This window comes from Dendrobates tinctorius, unplaced genomic scaffold (genome assembly GCF_039654945.1).
Source record: "Dendrobates tinctorius isolate UK_male_01 unplaced genomic scaffold, ASM3965494v1 ptg000084l, whole genome shotgun sequence".
In the NCBI taxonomy this organism is placed as follows: Eukaryota; Metazoa; Chordata; class Amphibia; order Anura; family Dendrobatidae; genus Dendrobates; species Dendrobates tinctorius.
This window is the reverse complement of record NW_027361752.1, coordinates 7,734,770-7,755,190: the sequence shown is the minus strand read 5'-3', so window position 1 is coordinate 7,755,190 and position 20,421 is coordinate 7,734,770. Positions and strand designations below refer to the sequence as shown.

At 44.8% G+C, this 20,421-nt stretch overlaps 1 protein-coding gene across 2 annotated transcripts in view; it reads left to right on the top strand.

Annotated features, from left to right (window-relative positions):
* Positions 1 to 20,421, top strand: part of EPHA3 (EPH receptor A3) — a 595,991-nt gene that overhangs the window by 483,581 nt on the left and 91,989 nt on the right. The gene's annotated exons all lie outside the window — the stretch shown is intronic.

The following is a 20,421-nucleotide window of genomic DNA, read 5'->3' as shown; positions in this document are numbered from 1 at the left end:
AACTAGGAGTAGCCATCTCTATATATAAGAAACAGATAAAGTTGCACTCTATAGTGATGAAGAATGTAAATATCAAATATATGAAATATGAATAGCCTTACTGCTCTAGATCAGTGTTCCTCTACTCCAGTCCTCAAGGCCCACCAAGAGGTCATGTTTTCAGGATTTCCTTAGTATTGCCCAGGTGATAATTGCATCACCTGCACAGACAAACTGGAAAAAATGAAATGATGATTCTGGTCCAGATTCTCTAAGACAGGGTTCCCCAACTCCAGTCCTCAAGGCCCACCAACAGATCATGTTTTCAGGATTTCCTTTGTATTGCGCAGGTGATGCAATTATCACCTGAGCAATATTAAAGAAATCCTGAAAACATGACCTGCTGGTGGGCCTTGAGGACTGGAGTTAGGGAACACTGCTATAGATAATAAAAAAAATTGAGATACTTGGCACATAATTTGGCCAATTCCTATTATCTAGAGCAGTAATGCTATTTTTATTTCATATTTACATGCTTTAGCACTACAACTTTATTTTTTTGTTTTATTCTTGATAACCAGTCATGATTAAGCTGACAGCTGAGGGTAATTGCCCACAGCTGCCAGTTTTGCCAGCTCTGGTTGAAAAAATAAAACACTTTCACGATCCATGCTGGATTGTGACAGATGAAAGCACATGTAACCTTTTTTTTCCTTTAAGCTGTTTGCTTAAAGTTAGTTTTGCCCCCGGTGGCCATTAGGGTGTATCCAGTCATCCGTGACATCACATTATCACCAACCCTACATTTTTTTCTGCTGAGCCATGGACCCAATGCAGACCTTTGCCCAAATGCTGCAGATATTTAATGATGAGATTAGGGGGCTGCGCCGTGAGTTGGTGCAGCAACTGCAGCTGTTGGTGGGTTTTGGGTGCTTGGTTCAGGAACAAGCTCAGCCAGAACCCAAGATATCCCTCCCTGACAGGTTTTCTGGAGGGAGAGATCAAGTCTTGTTTTTTCAGCAAGCCTGCAAGTTATACTGCAGGTTGCGCCCTCGTTCATCAGGGAGTGAAGAGCAACGGGTGGGAATCATTATGTCCCTTCTTAAGGGGGATCCTCAATCCTGGGCCTTCTCCCTGCCGGACGAGTCACCATCATTAGAGTCCGTGGACGAGTTTTTTGCAGCTTTGGCGCTAATGTATAGGGATCCTGATGGCGTCTCCCTGGCTGAATCCCGACTCTGTAGGTGTAAACAGGGAGCCGGGGTTGCTGAAGAGTACTGCTCAGAGCTTAGGAGGTGGGCCACTGACACTCAGTGGAATGACCCTGCACACTTAGGAGTCAATTTGTGCAGGGTCTGTCTACAAAGTTGCCGGATACTCTGGTGCAGTACGCCGCCCCCAGGTCGCTGGAGGCCGCCATGTCCCTTGCCATCCGGGTGGATAGACGCCTTAGGGAGAGACATACACAAAATGTGCCCCCTGTTGTCCTCGCTAGGGAGGAGGACCCACCAGTGCGGATGGAGGAACCCAGGCAGCCTGGAGTTGTTGGTACAAAAAAGGGGTTGTCTGCGGCTTGCCGTGGTGGGGCGGTATGCTTTTCTTGTGGGAAGTCGGGCCATTTCATGGGAGCCTGCCCAGTGCGTGCCAAGTCTCCAGACGAACCCATGCAAGTAGGAGGAACTAGTTTGTGTACAGGGTTGCCTACGGTTCAGGGAGTGGTGTCGGCATGTTTCCACTGCGGGCAGACTGGTCATGTCCTTAAGGCTTGCCTTACGCACGCCAAATTATCTATACCATCTCAGAAGCCGCATTCCCCTGGTCGCTTGGAGGGAGGCGACCAGGGAGTGTATATTTCCTCCAGTTTGCCCTCCCAAGGTACTATGTCAGCGGAGGTGTTGGCTGGCGGGGTACCGGACGTGATAGCGGTGCTTGTGGACAGCAGAGCAGGAGTCAGTCTTGTGGATGCTCGCTTTGTCCAGACTCATGGCCTGAGGTGTAGGAGGCTAGCCCAACCTATAAGCGTCCAGGCCATTCACTCTGTTCCACTGAGCCAGGGGAGCTTGACTCAAGTTGTAGAAAATATCCATCTGCGGATAGGACATCATGAGGAGTCCTTGGCATGCTACGTTTTGGAGGGAATGCCGGTGCCTATCGTTTTAGGCCTCCCTTGGCTGAAAAAACACAACCCGGTAATAGATTGGCGGGCTAGGGAAGTAGTCAGCTGGGGGCAGTCGTGTGAGGGCTGCTGCCTAGGGGCTACTGTCTCTGCTGTCTCTCTGCAACTGGCCCCTTCCTCTCCCGTGGGAGCAACAGATGTGCTGCAGGAGAGTAGGGGCAAGTCTCAACCCTCGCCATTAGCCAACCCTGGGAGGCACAGACCTCATGGTGGAAGGGGTTTCAGGGTGGTGAGCCCCTTGGTGAATTGCAGGGGTGTGAGTGTGGTGACACGGGGACACCTCTGTTGTCAGTTCCAGTAAGAGTTCACCATATTGTGACAAACTAATGTGTGGCAATAAACGTTCAGGTTCGGACCTGTGTGTGAACGAGCATGTATCTGTGGCCACCAAAAAACATTCAGTGGAAGTGTGTTGCGGAGTCTTGCCAGCTCAAGTTACCCCCAAACATGCACATACACAACTCGTTCCCCAGGTCGGTGCTTTGGAGATGTGTGGTGCCTCCAGAACATATATTGCCAATACCAGCGGTGCTCATTTGTCATGAACCTGAAGTTCAGGTAGTGGCTGGGGTGAACTGTGGATCTGGGCGTCCCCTCTGTAGGTGGTTCCCTGATGAGGAGCGGTCTTGCGGGTCCAGAGGCCCCTCATTGAGGGAGGGTACTGTCAGAATCCATGCTGGATTGTGACAGATGAAAGCACATGTAACCTTTTCTTTCCTTTAAGCGGTTTGCTTAAAGTTAGTTTTGCCCCCCGGTGGCCATTAGGGTCATTACACAGTGGTGTCTTTAGTTCTAGTTTTACCCCTGGTGGTGGTTAGTATTATTACACGGGAATCACTAGCAGGTGTTATGGCTCTGGCTCTTGCCTATAAATGAGAGTCAGGTGGTCTCACTCACTGTTGGTGATATTGGTCATTTCCAACCATCCTTGGTGGAGGAAGGAGCTAGAGAAGAGTTCCTTTCAGCTCAGTCAGAGTCCTGGTGTGGAAGGAGCAACAGTGAGGAGTTCCTTGCAGCTCTGACAAAGCTTTGGTGAAGTAGCAGCCATTCAGGAGGAAAGCTGCACTCAGGTGCTGGACTCTGTTGCTGGGAGCAATAGCAACAGAGCAAAGCTAAGTGGTTTTTCCCTGTTTGTAACTTTCCTTATGTGTGTTTTAGTGCAGTGGTGGGATTAGTTTCTGCACCGTCCAATTCATTAGAAAGGGATAGGTGCAGGGCGAGCTAGGGTTTTTAGGTATCTTGCTCGTCGCCAGGTGTAGAACCTGCCTAGGGACCGTCAGGAGTGTAGAGACACTGACTCAGGGGAGTGCAGGAGGTCTCCACGTCCCCGTTCCCTATTGCAGGGCCCTCCATTGTATCGGTTTCCCTGGTGTTTCCCTAAACTCTGTAAATTCGCCCTGCTGGAGGCGGTGTATCCAGATACACGTGTAATTATTGAAATTCGCCTGCTGGAGGCGGTGTATCCAGCTGCACGTTACATTGTTTAAATTTGCCCTGCTGGAGGCGGTATATCCAGGGTCACGGGTGTCATAGAAATTCGCCCTGCTGATGGCGGTGTATCCAGTCATCCGTGACATCACACAGACCCCGCGTAATTTAAAAAAAATGCATTTATTTACAGCACAGGCACTTCCAACATACGTTACTTGCATCATCGGCGCTTGCTCTCACTGTTATCAGCGACAGCAGGCGTAGGCTGATGGCAAAAGTACTCATCAGCCAACACCTGTGACCAGCAGTAAACTTTTTACCACCAGCCACAGCTGCTGGCTCATGCTGCATGAAAACCGCAGCTCTCTGACTAGCGGCAATAATATTCCCACCGATCAGAGACGATGATGTTTCTTGTGCTTTCATGCAGATGACAGAGTGGGAAACGTCCGATGTTCAGGGTGCCGAACCCGAACAGTAACACTAACTTCCTGGAGAAGTCCATGTTCGGGGTCCATACCTGAACCCTAGGTGTTCAGTACGGACCTTGAACTTTACTGTTAGGGTTCGCCCATCTCTACGTGACTTGCCGGGAGCATTGCGAGGATCGGGAAGGTGAGAAGATCACGATTTTTTATTTTTTTTATTATTTTTAACATTAGATCTTTTTACTACTGATGCAGCATAGGCGGCCTCAATAGTAAGAAGTTGGTCACACTGCTTAAACACTATGTTTGACAAGTGTGACCAACCTGTCAATCAGTTTTCCAAGCGATGCTACAGATCGCTTGGAAAACGCTAGTATTCTGCAAGCTAATTACACTTGCAAAACGCTATTTTTTGCGGGAAATACACAGGAATTAAAAATGCGAATTTCCTGTGGCATGGAATTCCGGAATTCCCACGGAAATTTCCGCAGGAATTCCGGATGTGTGCACATAGCCTTAAGTGTGAAAAACGTGCAAAAAATAGGAAATCAGAAAGGGGGCAAACGCTTTTTCACTCAACTGTATCTATCTATCCATATATCTATCATCTATCTATCTATGCATCCATATCTTTCTATTTACAGTATATCTATCTTTCATTAGTGTTTTGTGCTTTATGAATTGTTACTTTTTTCGGCATCATTATTCTATATTATACATAAAGTTCCTATAGCAAGTGAAAGGACAAATCTTTCCATCTTTCCATGGATCTTGTTCACCATCTGGGGAGTCAGGACTCTGAATGATCATTACCAGGCAGTTTATGGTTTCGCCAGAGGCGATGTTTACATTGGCCTTAATTGTGTTTGTTAATTGTATTGTTTTTACAGGCAGCGAGTTATAGCACCTTTTATACAATGGAACAATTCATCAGCGTTCCAGCGTAACACCCAAACCCTTAACAAAGAGCCCTGCTTATGCTGAGCGCCCCCCCCCCGCAATCAAAATGACCCAGTCTCTATAGAAAAAGTGTCTATTTCCTTCTCCTTCTCTTTAACCTGTCTGTGGATAGTCGTGGCCCTAAAATTAAATTGTCGTTTAGCACGTTACAAATCCAGCTCAGCGATCTCTAAACCCTTCTGCTGAATTAAAGCGTATTTCCGTTAAACAGCCAGGGCCGTTTATTATATGAAAATTAATTAAACTTGCTGAGTATTAGGAGAAACCAATCTGCCGTTATTTATGTATTAAACAGAAGGAGCTGCTCGGTTCTAACCTTCGATTTCCTCTGTAAAATAAATAGAAAGGGCAGAATTAAGGCAGATAAATAGGAGGGTGGAAGAAGGAAAGAACAAAAATACAAGCTAGTCCCCGGAAGGCTGGAAGGAAGTAATGGATCTACTTTGATACATCACTTTATTATTAACAAATATTAATAAAACTATTTAAAAAAATAAGGTAAAAGTTTATATGTCAATGACAACTTGCATTATTATTTTCATTGTGTCCAGAAGGTTTACTAACACTCATACGACAAGTCTCGCGATCTTAACTGCAAACTTCTCACCATCCATATACTTTTTGATCTCCGTGGCAAACATAGGACACTTGGGTGATAATACGTGGCAGCTCATCACCTAGGGTTAAATAGTCAACTAAACAGTCATTCTTTACTTCAGTTGACACTCTCTATAATCTCCTCACCTTCTTGGTGGTCCCTTCCTGCTCTGATGGCAGAATAAATGAATTGATTTTTTTTTCACCCGGATTGGATGCTGTTCCTCCTTCTTGCCTTTTGTGAGTCAGAGAGGCAGTCTCCCCTCCATAACCCATGGTGGGACATGATTTTAGATTTGGCCTCTGAGCCTCTCCATATGCCCTCTCCAACTGACACAATAGAGACAAGCAAACCCTTACAGGGGTTGTCCGATGAAAGCAAGTTTCAGCTATCCATGAGATGGTATGCTGATCGGTGAGCATCGTACCGCTGGGTGTTATGATTGAGTCACCGTAGGAGGCAAAAATAGAAATGCTAGCTAAGTCCAGAAAACCAGAGAAGTTGGCAGCTATCGGATTGCAGACCCCTGAACCTATCAACACAACTAGCAGTAGCCGTGGGGGGCTCCTACGATGCCCTAGGCCCCTCGATCACAGCCGGAGGACTACATAGCCTAAAGACAGAAAGGGAAATCTAAACTGCCCCAGAGCAGACCCCAAAGCAAAAGGCAGCCCCCCACATATAATGACGGTGAAGCAAGAAGAAAGAACAAAACACAGACAGAAAGATAGACTGAGCAAAGACGGGGCCCAAGCTAGCTTAGATAGGAAAGGACAGGAAGGCTGCTGTCTGCAATCCGTGAAAAACCCTATGACAATAAGAGCCAACAAACTGACAGTAAAAAAAGCCCTGAAGACGCTAGGCTTCAAAAAAGGCTATGTCAGTACTCAGGAATATTCTGAAGACAGAGCAACAGGCAAAAGGAGATTCAGCTCACCCCAGCAGGGAATGGCAGAATCCAGAAAAGCAAGGAAAACAAAACACATTGCAAAAAGGCAAAGCAGAAATCTTAGCTTTAGATGAGCAGGAATCAGACTGGTTTCCTGGAAGTCCACAGAGAAATCACCCGCAGGCCAGAAGGGCGTCGGCAGCCTTATATCCAGTCACTAACTCCACTCAGCCAGTCATCATCATCAGCCCCAGGTGTTTGACAATCAGGCTCACTACATTTCTTCACCAGAAGAGGGAGTTCCTCGGGCCTCAGTAGTGAAGGGGAAAATGAACTCACAACAGTACCTCCCCCTTGAGGAGGGGTCACCAAACCCTCAACCATGCCACCAGGGCGATCAGGGTGAGCCCGATGAAAGGCACGCACCAATCTTTTGGCATGAATATCAGAGGCAGAGACCCAGGAATTATCCTCCTGACCATAACCCTTCCACTTAACCAAATACTGGAGTCTCCGTCTAGCCAGACGGGAATCCAGTACTTTCTCTACCTCATATTCCATGTTACCTTCAACCAATACAGGGTCTGGAGGTGCAACCCCCGGAACAACAGGTTCAACAAACCTCTTCAACAAAGATTTATGGAACACATTATGGATTTTAAATGTGACAGGAAGAGCCAAACGAAAAGAGACCGGATTAATAATCTCCAAAATCTTGTAAGGTCCAATAAATCCAGGCTTAAACTTAGGAGAAGCCACCTTCATAGCAATATTTTTTGATGATAACCACACCATATCACCAACCTTAAACTGGGGACCAATGGTCCTATGTTGGTTGGAAAACCGCTGGGCCTTTTCCTGGGAGAGAGATAACTTATCCACCACTTGGTCCCAGATCTGGTGCATTCTCTCCACCACAGTGTCAACACCTGGGCAGGCAGAGGGCTCCACCTGCCCTGAAGAAAATCGAGGATGAAACCCAAAGTTACAAAAAAAAGGTGACATCAAAGTGGCAGAACTAGCTTTATTATTTAAAGAAAATTCGGCCAAGGGCAAAAATGAAACCCAATCATCCTGATCAGCAGAAATAAAACATCTCAAATATGACTCCAAGGTCTGGTTTGTTCTCTCTGTCTGCCCATTGGTCTGAGGGTGAAAAGCAGAGGAGAAGGACAACTGAATTCCCAGCTTGGAACAGAAAGTTCTCCAAAATCTAGACACAAACTGGACTCCTCTGTCAGATACAATGTTTTCAGGAATCCCGTGCAAGCGAACCACCTGTTGTAAAAACAGGGGCACCAATTCAGAGGAAGACGGCAACTTAGGGAGTGGTACAAGATGAACCATCTTAGAGAACCTATCACAAATCACCCAAATAACAGTCATCCTTTGAGAGACAGGCATATCAGAGATGAAATCCATTGAAATATGGGTCCATGGCCTCTTGGGGACAGGCAAAGGCATCAACAACCCACTAGAGCGAGAACACGATTTAGACCGGGAGCACGTCCCACAGGACTGCACAAAATTCCTGACATCACGAGACAAGGAGGGCCACCAAAAAGACCGACTCACCAGATCTCTAGTACCAAAAATACCTGGATGACCAGCCAAAGCAGAGCAATGAACTTCAGACATCACTCTCTTCTTCCACTGGTCAGTAACATACAACTTTCCACTGGGACAACGCTCAGGTTTGTCCTCCTGGAACTCTTCCAGAGCCTGTCTCAAATCGGGCGAGATGGCAGAAAGAACTACCCCTTCGCCTAAGATGGTAGCAGGCTTGGTCACCACAGGAGAATCAGCAAAGAAGCTCCTAGAGAGGGCGTCAGCCTTGACATTCTTAGTTCCAGGAAGAAAAGAAACCACAAAATCAAAACGTGTAAAAAACAAGGCCCACCTAGCCTGTCTAGGGTTCAAGCGCTTAGCCGACTCTAGGTAAATCAAATTCTTGTGGTCAGTGAGGACCACGACTTGATGCTTAGCTCCCTCCAACCAATGTCTCCACTCCTCAAATGCCCATTTCATGGCTAACAGTTCCCTATTCCCCACATCATAGTTACGTTCAGATGGAGAGAACTTTCGGGAAAAGAAAGCACAGGGATTCATTTTAGATGTTACAGGATCCTTTTGGGACAAAACAGCTCCTGCACCAATCTCAGAAGCATCCACCTCTACCTGGAACGGAAGTGAGACATCAGGTTGCCGCAAAACCGGGGCGGAGGTGAATCTTCGCTTCAGCTCCTAAAAGGAAGAAACAGCCTCCGGAGACCAATTTAACACATCAGCACCCTTCTTAGTCAAATCAGTCAATGGCTTGGCAATACTAGAAAATTTTGCTATAAATTTCCAATAAAAATTAGCAAAGCCCAAAAACTTCTGGAGGGTCTTCAAAGAAGTGGGCTGAACCCAATCGTAAATGGCCTGTACCTTGGCCGGGTCCATTTCAATAGTTGACGGGGACAAAATAAATCCCAAAAAAGAAATCCTCTGTACTCCAAAAAGGCATTTAGATCCTTTGACATACAGGGAATTCTCCCTCAAGATCCGGAACACAGTCCGAATATGTTCCACATGAGAATCCCAATCCTTGGAGAAGATCAAAATATCATCCAGATAGATAATCAAAAATTTATCGACAAAATCTCGGAAAATATCGTTCATGAAGCACTGGAAGACAGAAGGGGCATTAGTGAGCCCAAAAGGCATCACCAGGTACTCAAAATGTCCCTCCGTAGTATTAAACGCCGGCTTCCATTCATCCCCATGCTTAATGCGAATAAGATTATACGCCCCCCTGAGGTCAAGCTTGGTAAACCAGCAAGCACCTTTAACTCTGGAGAATAGATCAGAAATCAGGGGTAACGGATACTGATATTTAACAGTAATTTTGTTGAGAGCACGATAATCAATACAAGGTCTTAATGATCCATCCTTTTTGGCTACAAAAAAAAAAAACGGCACCTAAGGGTGACGAGGATGGTCTAATATGACCCTTCTCCAACGCCTCCTTAATATAGGATCGCATAGCCTCGTGCTCGGGTACAGATAAATTGAAGAGCCGACCCTTGGGAAATTTACACCCCGGGCTCAGTTCAATTGCACAGTCATAACTCCTATGAGGAGGCAGAGACGCAGACTCATTCTCACTAAATACATCATAAAAGTCCGCCAAATAATCAGGAACATCATACGACTGAGGAGAGCTGGAAAACACCGGAGCCTCACTAAAGGCACACCGACAACCCCAACTCACCACAGAAACAGATTTCCAATCCAAAACTGGATTATGAATTTGTAACCAGGGAAACCCCAGAACAATAGTATCATGCAGATTATGTAACACCAAAAACCTGCAATTTTCTTGATGGTCTGGGGCGACCCACATTACCACCTGGGTCCAAAACTGAGGTTTATTTTTAGCCTAAGGAGTAGCATCAATCCCCCTCAAAGGGATAGGCGTCTGCAGAGGTGTCATCGGAAATCCACAACGTTTAGCAAAATCCAAGTCCATTAGGTTTAGAGCTGCTCCCGAATCCACAAAAGCCTTGGCGGAAAATGTGGACAGGGAGCAGATCAGAGTAATAGCCAGAAGAAACTTAGGTTGAACACCACCAACAGAAAACGTGTGTGCAAAGCGTTTCTCGCGTTTAGGACAGACAGAAATAATATGCGAGGCATCTCCACAGAAAAAACACAACTTATTACGCCTTCTGAACTCCTGACGCTGCTCTCTGGAAAAAACTCTATCACATTGCATAGGTTCAGACATCTGTTCAACAGGTGGCAACACCTCTCGTGCAGCTCTGCGTTCGCGCAAACGCCGATCAACCTGAATGGCTAAAGACATAGAATCGTCAAGACCAGAGGGAACAGGAAATCCCACCATAGTATCTTTTACGGCTTCTGACAACCCCTTCCGAAAGAGAGCAGCCAAGGCATTATCATTCCAGGTAGTAAGTACTGCCCACTTTCGGAATTTTTGACAGTACAATTCTGCAGAATCACGACCCTGGTTCAATGCCAGCAGGGTCTTTTCAGCCTGATCAATGGCATTAGGTTCGTCATACAACAACCCCAAGGCCTGAAAAAATGCGTTCACATTAGTCAGAATAGGATCATCTGGTTTCTAAGAAAACGCCCAATCCTGGGGATCACCACGCAGCAAAGAGATGACAATTTTAACCTGCTGCGCGGAGCTCCCTGACGAGTTAGGCTTCAAGGCAAGAAATAATTTACAATTATTTTTGAAATTCAAAAATTTAGACCGATCCCCAAAAAATACATCAGGTGTAGGAATCTTTGGTTCAGCAGCATGTGAATGAGCAAGGTAGGCGGAAATTCCCCGCACTTCCGCAGCGAGCTGTTCCACACGATCAGACAATTGCTTTATCTCCATTGAGAGAAAAAAAAATTCCCCCTACGGCCTCAGAGATATAGAGGAAAAAATATACACACCTTTTTTCTTTTTTTTTTAACCCCTTTCTGCCATCCGACATACTATCCCGTCCATGGGACCTGGGCCCCTATGCCCATGGACGGGATAGTACGTCGGCGCTGATCACGGCCGGGTGTCAGCTGATTATCACAGCTGACACCCGACACAATGTGTCAGGGGCGGTCACGGACCGCCCCCGACACGTTAACCCCTTGCACACCACGATCAAACATGATCGCGGTGTACCGGGGGTTAAAGGGAAGCATCGGCAGGGAGGGGGCTCCCTCCGTGCTTCCCTGAGCCCCCCACGGCAGCGCAATGTGCAGCGCTGCTGCGGGGGGCTCCTTTCCTCCAGGCCCCCGAATCCAAGATGGCGACGGGGGCCTGAGGAAGCTGGCTTCCTCAGTGCCTGCAAAGCGCAGGCATGAGGAAGCCTTTTGCAGTGCCTGTGTCAGATCGCTGATCTGTCACAGTGATCTGTGATGTGACAGATCAGCGATCTGTCACAGGACAGTGATGTCCCACCTGGGACTATTTAATAAAGTAAAAAAAAAAATAAAAAAAAGTGTTAAAATAATTTAAAAAAAAAATCGCCAAATAAATTAGAAAAAAAAAAAATATTCCCCCAATAAATCCATTTTTTGGAAATGATAAAAAAAAAAACAATAAAAGTACACATATTAGGTATCGCCACGTCCGTAATGACCCGCCCTATAAAACTGTCCCATTAGTTAACCCCTTTAGCGAACCCCTTAAAAAATAAAAATAAAAAACGAAGCAAAAAAATAATGATTTATTATCATACCGCCAAACAAAAAGTGTAATAACGCGCGATCAAAAAGACGCATATAAATATCCATGGTACCGCTGAAAACGTCATCTTGTCCCGCAAAAAACGAGCCGCCACACAGCATCATCAGCGAAAAAATAAAAAAGTTATAGCTCGCAGAATAAAGCGATGCAAAAATAATTATTTTTTATATAAAATAGTTTTCATTGCATAAAACCGACAAAAACATAAAAAAACGACCTAAATGAGGTATCGCTGTAACCGTACTGACCCGAAGAATAAAACCGCTTTATCAATTTTACCGCATGCGGAACGGTGTAAACGCACCCCCCAAAAGAAATTCATGAAATGCTGTTTTTTGTTCATTCTGCGTCCCAAAAATAGGTATAAAAAGCGATCAAAAAATGTCACGTGCCCGAAACTGGTACCAATAAAAACGTCAACTCGTCCCGCAAAAAATAAGACCTCACATGACTCGGTGGGTCAAAATACGGAAAAATTATAGCTCTCAATATGTGGTGATGCAAAAACTATTTTTACAATAAAAAGCGTCTTTTAGCGTGCGACAGCTGCCAAATATAAAAACCGCCATAAATAGTAAATCAAACCCCCCGATATCACCCCCTTAGTTAGGGAAAAATAATAAAATTTAAAAAAAAGTATTTATCTCCATTTTCCCGTTAGGGTAAGGCTGTGTGCACACGCTGCGGATTAGGTGCGGATTCATCCGCGCGGATTTTGTAAAATCCGCAGGTGAAACCGCAGGTCAAAAGACCTGCGGTTTTACCTGTGGATTGCTCTGCGGTTTTGTCCTGCGTTTTTTCATCTCCTCAATAGAGGAGATGGCAAACCGCAGGAGAATCCACAGAAAGAATTGACATGTCAATTCTTTCTGCGGATTGAAAACCGCAGATAATCCGCGCGGAAAATTCCGCACCGTCTGCACTGCGGTTTTTGATTCCCGTAGGGAATCATGGTACTGTACACCGCAGCAGAAACTGCTGCGTGTCCGCAGCAGCCAAAACCGCTGCGGAACCGCAGCAAAATCCGCAGCGTGTGCACACAGCCTTAGGGTTAGGGCTAGGGTTAGGGCTAGGGTTAGGGCTAGGGTTAGGGCTCAGATTAGGGTTAGGGGTGTGTTGGGGTTAGGGTTAGAGTTATAATTGGGGGTTTCCACTGTTTGGGCACATCAGGGGCTCTCCAAATGCAACATTACATCTGATCTCAATTCCAGCCAATTCTGAGTTGAAAAAGTCAAATGGTGCTCCTTCCCTTCCAAGCTCTGCCATGCGCCCAAACAGTGTTTTACCCCGACATGTAGGGTATCAGCCTACTCAGGACAAATTTCAAAACAATTTTTGGGTCCAATTTCTCCTGTTACCCTTAGGAAAATAAAAAATTGGGGGCAAAAATATCATTTTTGTGGAAAAAAATGATTTTTTTATTTTCACGTCCGAGTGTTATAAACTTCTGTGAAGCACTTGGGGGTTCAAAGTGCTCACCACACATCTAGATAAGTTCCGTGGGGGGTCTAGTGTCCAAAATGCGGTCACTTGTGGGGAGTTTCAATAGTTTAGGTACATCAGGGGCTCTCCAAACGCACATGACACCCGCAGACCATTCCATCAAAGTCTGCATTCCAAAACGTCACTTCTTCCCTTCCGAGCCCCGACGTGTGTCCATACAGTAGTTTTCTCCCACATATGGGGTATCGGCGTACTCAGGACAAATTGGACAACAACTTTTGGGGTCCAATATCTCCTGGTACCCTTGGGAAAATAAAAAAATGGTGACTAAAAGATCATGTTTGTGGAAAAAATACGAATTTTTTATTTTCACGCCCGGGTGTTATAAACTTCTGTGAAGCACTGGGGGGTTCAAAGTGCTCACCACACATCTAGATAAGTTCCTTGGGGGGTCTAGTTTACAAAATGGTGTCATTTGTGGGGGGGTTTCCACTGTTTTGGTACATCAGGAGTTTTCCAAACGCGACATGGTGTCCGATCTCAATTCCAGCCAAAAACGTCAAATGGCGCTGCTTCCCTTCCGAGCTCTGCCATGCGCCCAAATAGTGGTTTACCCCCACATGTGGGGTACCAGCATACTCAGGACAAATTGCACAATAACTTTTATGGTCCTGTTACCCTTGGAAAAATAAGAATTGAGGGTGAAAAGATCATTTTTGTGGAAAAAATATGATTTTTTAATTGTATGGCTTTATGTTATAAACTTCTGTGAAGCCCATGGGGGTTCAAAGTTCTCACCACACATCTAGATAAGTTCCTTAGGGGGTCTAGTTTCCAAAATGGTGTCATTTGTGGGGGGTTTCCACTGTTTTGGTACATCAGGGGTTTTCCAAACGCGACATGGTGTCCGATCTCAATTCCAGCCAAAAACGTCAAATGGCGCTGCTTCCCTTCCGAGCTCTGCCATGCGCCCAAATAGTGGTTTACCCCCACATGTGGGGTATCAGCGTACTCAGGACAAATTGCACAATAACTTTTAGGGTCCTGTTACCCTTGGAAAAATAAGAATTGAGGGTGAAAAGATCATTTTTGTGGAAAAAATATGATTTTTTAATTGTATGGCTTTATGTTATAAACTTTTGTGAAGCCCATGGGGGTTCAAAGTTCTCACCACACATCTAGATAAGTTCCTTAGGGGGTCTAGTTTCCAAAATGGTGTCATTTGTGGGGGGTTTCCACTGTTTTGGTCCATCAGGGGTTTTCCAAACGCGACATGGTGTCCGATCTCAATTCCAGCCAAAAACGTCAAATGGCGCTGCTTCCCTTCCGAGCTTTGCCATGCGCCCAAATAGTGGTTTACCCCCACATGTGGGGTATCAGCGTACTCAGGACAAATTGCACAATAACTTTTAGGGTCCTGTTACCCTTGGGAAAATAAAAATTGGGGTGAAAAGATCATTTTTGTGGAAAAAATTTGATTTTTTAATTGTACCGCTGTACGTTATAAACTTCTGTAAAGCCCTTGTGGGTTCAAAGTTCTCACCACATATCTAGATAAGTTCCTTGGGGGGTCTAGTTTCCAAAATGGGGTCACTTGTAGGGGGTTTCCACTGTTTAGGTACATCAGGGACTCTCCAAACGTGACATGGCGTCCAATCTGAATTCCAGCCAATTTTGCATTGAAAAAGTCAAACGGCGCTCCTTCCATTCTGAGCTCTGCCATGCACCGAAACAGTGGTTCCCCCCCCACATATCAGGTATCTGCGTACTCAGGACAAATTGCACAATAACTTTTGCAGTCCAATTTCTCCTGTTACCCTTGGTAAAATATAAAAAATTGAACCTGAAGTATTTTTTTTATGAAAAAAGTTAGATGTTCATTTTTTTTTAAATATTCAAAAAAATTCCTGTGACGCACCTAAAGGGTTAATAAACTTCTTGAATGTGGTTTTGAGCACTTTAAGGGGTGCAGTTTTTAGAATGGTGTCACTTTTGGGTATTTTCTATCATATAGACCCCTCAAAGTGGCTTCAAATGTGATGTGGTCCTAAAAATAAAATGGTGTTGTAAAAATGAGAAATCGCTGGTCAACTTTTAACCCTTATAACTTCCTAACAAAAAAAAAATTTGGTTCCAAAATTGTGGTGATGTAAAGTAAACATGTGGGAAATGTTAGATATCAAGTTTTTTGTGTGCCGTATCTCTGTGATTTAAGGGCATAAAAATTCAAATTTGGAAAATTGCGAAATTTTCAAAATTTTCGCCAAATTTCCGTTTTTCTCACAAATAAACGCAAGTTATTTGAATGAAATTTTACCACTAACATGAAGTACAATATGTCACGAGAAAACAATGTCAGAATCACCGGGATCCATGGAAGCGTTCCAGAGTTATGACCTCATAAAGGTACAGTGGTCAGAATTGTAAAAATTGGCCCGGTCATGAACGTGCAAACCACCCTTGGGGGTGAAGGGGTTAAATTCTTTCCTGCTATTGAGTACCCTAGGATCTGCGGTATGGCGGGTGATTCTGTTATGATTGAGTCACCGTAGGAGGCAAAAATAGAAATGCTAGCTAAGTCCAGAAAACCAGAGAAGTTGGCAGCTATCGGATTGCAGACCCCTGAACCTATCAACACAACTAGCAGTAGCCGTGGGGGGCTCCTGCGATGCCCTAGGCCCCTCGATCACAGCTGGAGGACTACATAGCCTAAAGACAGAAAGGGAAATCTAAACTGCCCCAGAGCAGACCCCAAAGCAAAAGGCAGCCCCCCACATATAATGACGGTGAAGCAAGAAGAAAGAACAAAACACAGACAGAAAGATAGACTGAGCAAAGACGGGGCCCAAGCTAGCTTAGATAGGAAAGGACAGGAAGGCTGCTGTCTGCAATCCGTGAAAAACCCTATGAAAATAAGAGCCAACAAACTGACAGTAAAAAAAGCCCTGAAGACGCTAGGCTTCAAAAAAGGCTATGTCAGTACTCAGGAATATTCTGAAGACAGAGCAACAGGCAAAAGGAGATTCAGCTCACCCCCTAGCAGGGAATGGCAGAATCCAGAAAAGCAAGGAAAACAAAACACAATGCAAAAAGGCAAAGCAGAAATCTTAGCTTTAGATGAGCAGGAATCAGACTGGTTTCCTGGAAGTCCACAGAGAAATCACCCGCAGGCCAGAAGGGCGTCGGCAGCCTTATATCCAGTCACTAACTCCACTCAGCCAGTCATCATCATCAGCCCTAGGTGTTTGACAATCAGGCTCACTACCTTTCTTCACCAGAAGAGGGAGTTCCTCGGGCCTCAGTAGTGAAGGGGAAAATGAACTCACAACAGCTGGGACCCTCATTGATCTTCACAACAGGAAACGTATAGTTCCATCAGGGCACTTTTATACTAAACAAATGGAGCAGAGGGTCAGATGCCCGACTGCAGCTCCGTTCATTTTCCTATGGTGCTACCCAGGTCAGACTTGCGAAAAACTCTGAGTCTCACACGTCAATACCCGGTACTGCTGCCAGCAGTCAGATCGGAGCATTCAGCTGCATGTATTTCTATGCAGCTGAACGCTCCGATCCGAGTGCCGACGGCAGTGCCGGGTATTGACGTGCAAGACTTGCCCGATTTTCTTGCAAGTTTGTCCCTGGTCAAAAGCCAAGTATAGCGCTCAGTATTTATTTGTTATGCTTTGCTTGTATAATGCCATCATATCACTCTGCGCTTTACACACATTATCATCGCTGTCCGCATCGGGTCTAACAATCTACAATGGAATGTGGAAGGAACCCAGAGGAAACCCACGTAAACACAGGGAACATACAAACTCCTTGCAGATGTCCTTGATGGGATTTGAACCCAGCACCCCAGGGCTGCAAAACAACAGTGCTAACCACTGCAGCCCTGATCTGTGTAGCATAAGTGATCAGATGATCACAGCTTCTGGTCTCCCATGGAGACTATTGAAGAAAGTGTAAAGTAAGAAAAAAGTTTTTAAAAATATTAAACATTTTTTTAAAAAATAAAATGGTTCCAATCACCCCCCATTCAAAATAAAACATACACATATTTGGTGTTGCCGCATTCAGAAGCGTCCGATCTATCAATATATAAAAATAATCCGATCGGTATATGGCGTAATGAGAAAAAAAAAATCAAAACTCCTGAATTAGTTTTTTTTTTGGTCACCGCAACATTGCATTAAAATGCAATAATGGGCGATAAAAAGATCAGATCGTATCTGCACGAAAATGGTATCAATAAAAACATCAGCTTGTCACGCAAAAAATAAGCCTTCACCCAACCCCAGATTTTGAAAAATGGATATGCTACGGTTCTCGGAAAATGGCAACTTTTTATTTTTTAGAAACTTTGGATTTTTTTACCACTTAAATAAAAAAGAACCTATAGATGTTTGGTATTTACAAATTAGTAATGACCTGGAGAATCATAATGGAAGGTCAGTTTCAGCATTTAGTGAACATGATAAAAAAATAAAACAAAAAAGAATTGTGGAATTGCACTTTTTTTTGCAATTTCACCACGCTTTGATTTTTTTCCAGTTTTTGAGGACACTATATGGCAAAACTAATGGTGTCATTCAAAAGTACAACTTGACCCACAAAAAATAAGCCCTCACAGCCATATTGGTGGAAACAAAATATAGTTATGGCTCTAGGAAAAGGGGAGCAAAAAACAGAAACTCAAAAGCAGAAAACCCCAAGGTGGTGAAGGGGTTAATCCAGATAGTCATGCCACACAAAAACATTAATAAATAACATTTCCCTCATGTCTGCTTTACACCAGCACCATTTGTAAAATGTTTTATCTTGACAACATTTTAAAAGTTTTAAAAATGTAGCAGTAAGTTTTCATTTTTTTCAAGGAAATTTGCAAAATATATTTTTTTAGGAACCTATTCAGCTTTAAAGTGACTTTGGGGGTCCTATATGTTGGAAACCCCCAAAAGTGAGACCATTTTAAAAACATTACCGCTCAGCGTATTCAAAATTGCTTTCAGGTAGTTTATTAACCCTTCAGGTGCTTTTCAGGAATTAATGCAAAGTGACATGACAGGAATACAAAAAACTCATAAATGTTTCTATCTGCAGAACAAGCTGCTGTAGATGAAAGACTTTAAGGCCGTTATTTGGCTATGAATTGCCATGGCAAACTTCAAGACCACACAATCATTATCTCAGGGTGTCAATGGGGTTAAAGTGGGAACTGCCACTCTGTTAACCATCTAGATGCTGTAGTCACTATTTACAGCAATATTTGGGGTTAAACTGCCAACACTGATAATGGCGGATGCAGCAAGTTGTCAGTTGTAGTGTATAGATGATAGCTGCTGGATTGTCACCCGTATTTTGTATTGGTGGTCATTAAGGGGTTAAGACCTGCCGCAGCTTGAGTCAGCGCTCTTCACATATGTAGAGATTGGTGGGCCGAGCTGGGGGGTGGTCCCTCGATATACCGCGCAGTGACGTACAGACACACGATGAGGCCAGTTTCGGGTACAACAGGTCCAAGTTTATTCTATTGCCGTCCACCTGACGGCCTCCGAAGTACACCGCACTTCAATTCACTTTGCTTCACTTCACTTATCGGCCCCCCGTTTCCAGGGCCGCTTCCCGCACACTGTACTTTGCACCAGGGACGTACATTTACGCACCGTCCCCTCTTCACTCTTCGACGCTCCTGTCAGATCCGTCACTGTGGCCGCCTTAGTCCCGTAAACCAACAGCACTTTTACTGATCAGTCGTCTCTCTCTCAATACGGTATGCTTTACCTCAGTGCCTCGTCTATACTGCGGTACTCAGGTGTCAGGACCACCCCCCTGACTTTCTCTCTCCTCAGTCCCCCTGGTTCGGTTTGCCTCACAGTGCACAAACTGTCGTAGTCCTCCTGTCACTGGAGCTCCCTCTGGGGACTGGACCTTTCTGGAACCCTCCTGTCAAATTTATATCTTTCCCAGTTCCCTGTAACTCCGCCCCCCATGACCAACGGTTTCCTAAGCCCTAAGCTGATGTCAAGTCCTTTGCTCACACTCCTCCCTGCCCTCTAATGGTCAACCCAAGGTACTGCACGTCCTCTACACTTTCCTAGCTGTTTCCCCACTGTAGTAACTGACACCTGTCTAAACTGTGCAAACCTTTCCTTCTCTATTCTGACAAGTCCGTCCGTCAGGTCACCTTCCCTACACATACACAGAATACACAGCTGAAAATAAGCAGGTAATAACAACATAAAGAAATGCAGTGATCGTGGTATTGAGCAGGACCTGAGCCTGCGCTAGGCAGTGCATGTATTGGCTGTGTTACACAGCTGTCACCCAACAGTAACCATTGGATTAGTGGAACCGTTGTTTTCGGAGCTCTTACATGGAGGGCTCTGACTACCTGGACATCTTTCTCTGGGGTTTTAATAAGGGTTTATTGAGAGCTATATAAATTATTCTGCTGTGAACTCCTTCTAGTAGCAGACAGAACTTTATCATTTCATTTTATCACCCATCCGCTGTAGACTGTGAGCCCTCGCGGGCAGGGTCCTCTCTCCCTCTGTACTTGTGTGTGCCTTGTATTGCTCATGTTTATTGTATACTTGTCTATGTATGACCCTTTTTTGCATGTAAAACGCCATTGAATAAATGGTGCTATAAAAATGAATAATAATAATAATAATTTCATGATTGTTTGAGAGGCGTTTTGGAATTTAGGGTTTCAGCTCTGGAGATGTGATAATATAGACCAGTAACTGTGGACCTAAATCAATAGTTAGGTTTGAGGAAGATCTGGATGGGTCAAATGCACAAGATGGGGGTGAGGGTGATGCTAGCACTCACCTGTAAGGGTTGTGTTAGGACCCAACACCTATAGAAGCCTGATGTGCCGTAGCGGCAGCCCCGAGGCTGGAGGAGAGTATCGTCCAGATAGCAGTTTGACAAGGCAGAGATTATCATGATGTGCAGGCAGCGCTCACGGAAAGGATGAGATCCTTTTTTTCGGCACCGGACCGGCGTCTTTCTTTTTAGGTATTTAAATAATAGGTAGCCTAGATGATAACCATTAACCTTCTCATTACTATAAACCAAATAGTAATAATAATAATAGTGGTACACTGATGTTCATCTGACTAAATGATCCTACATCTCCATGGGTATTTAGATGTTAACCCATTAACACCGTTAACACGCTAGACCACTAGGGATGTTAGAAATTAAGCCCCTCAAGACCACCAGGGATAATCCACCCATATTGTCTCTAAACGACTA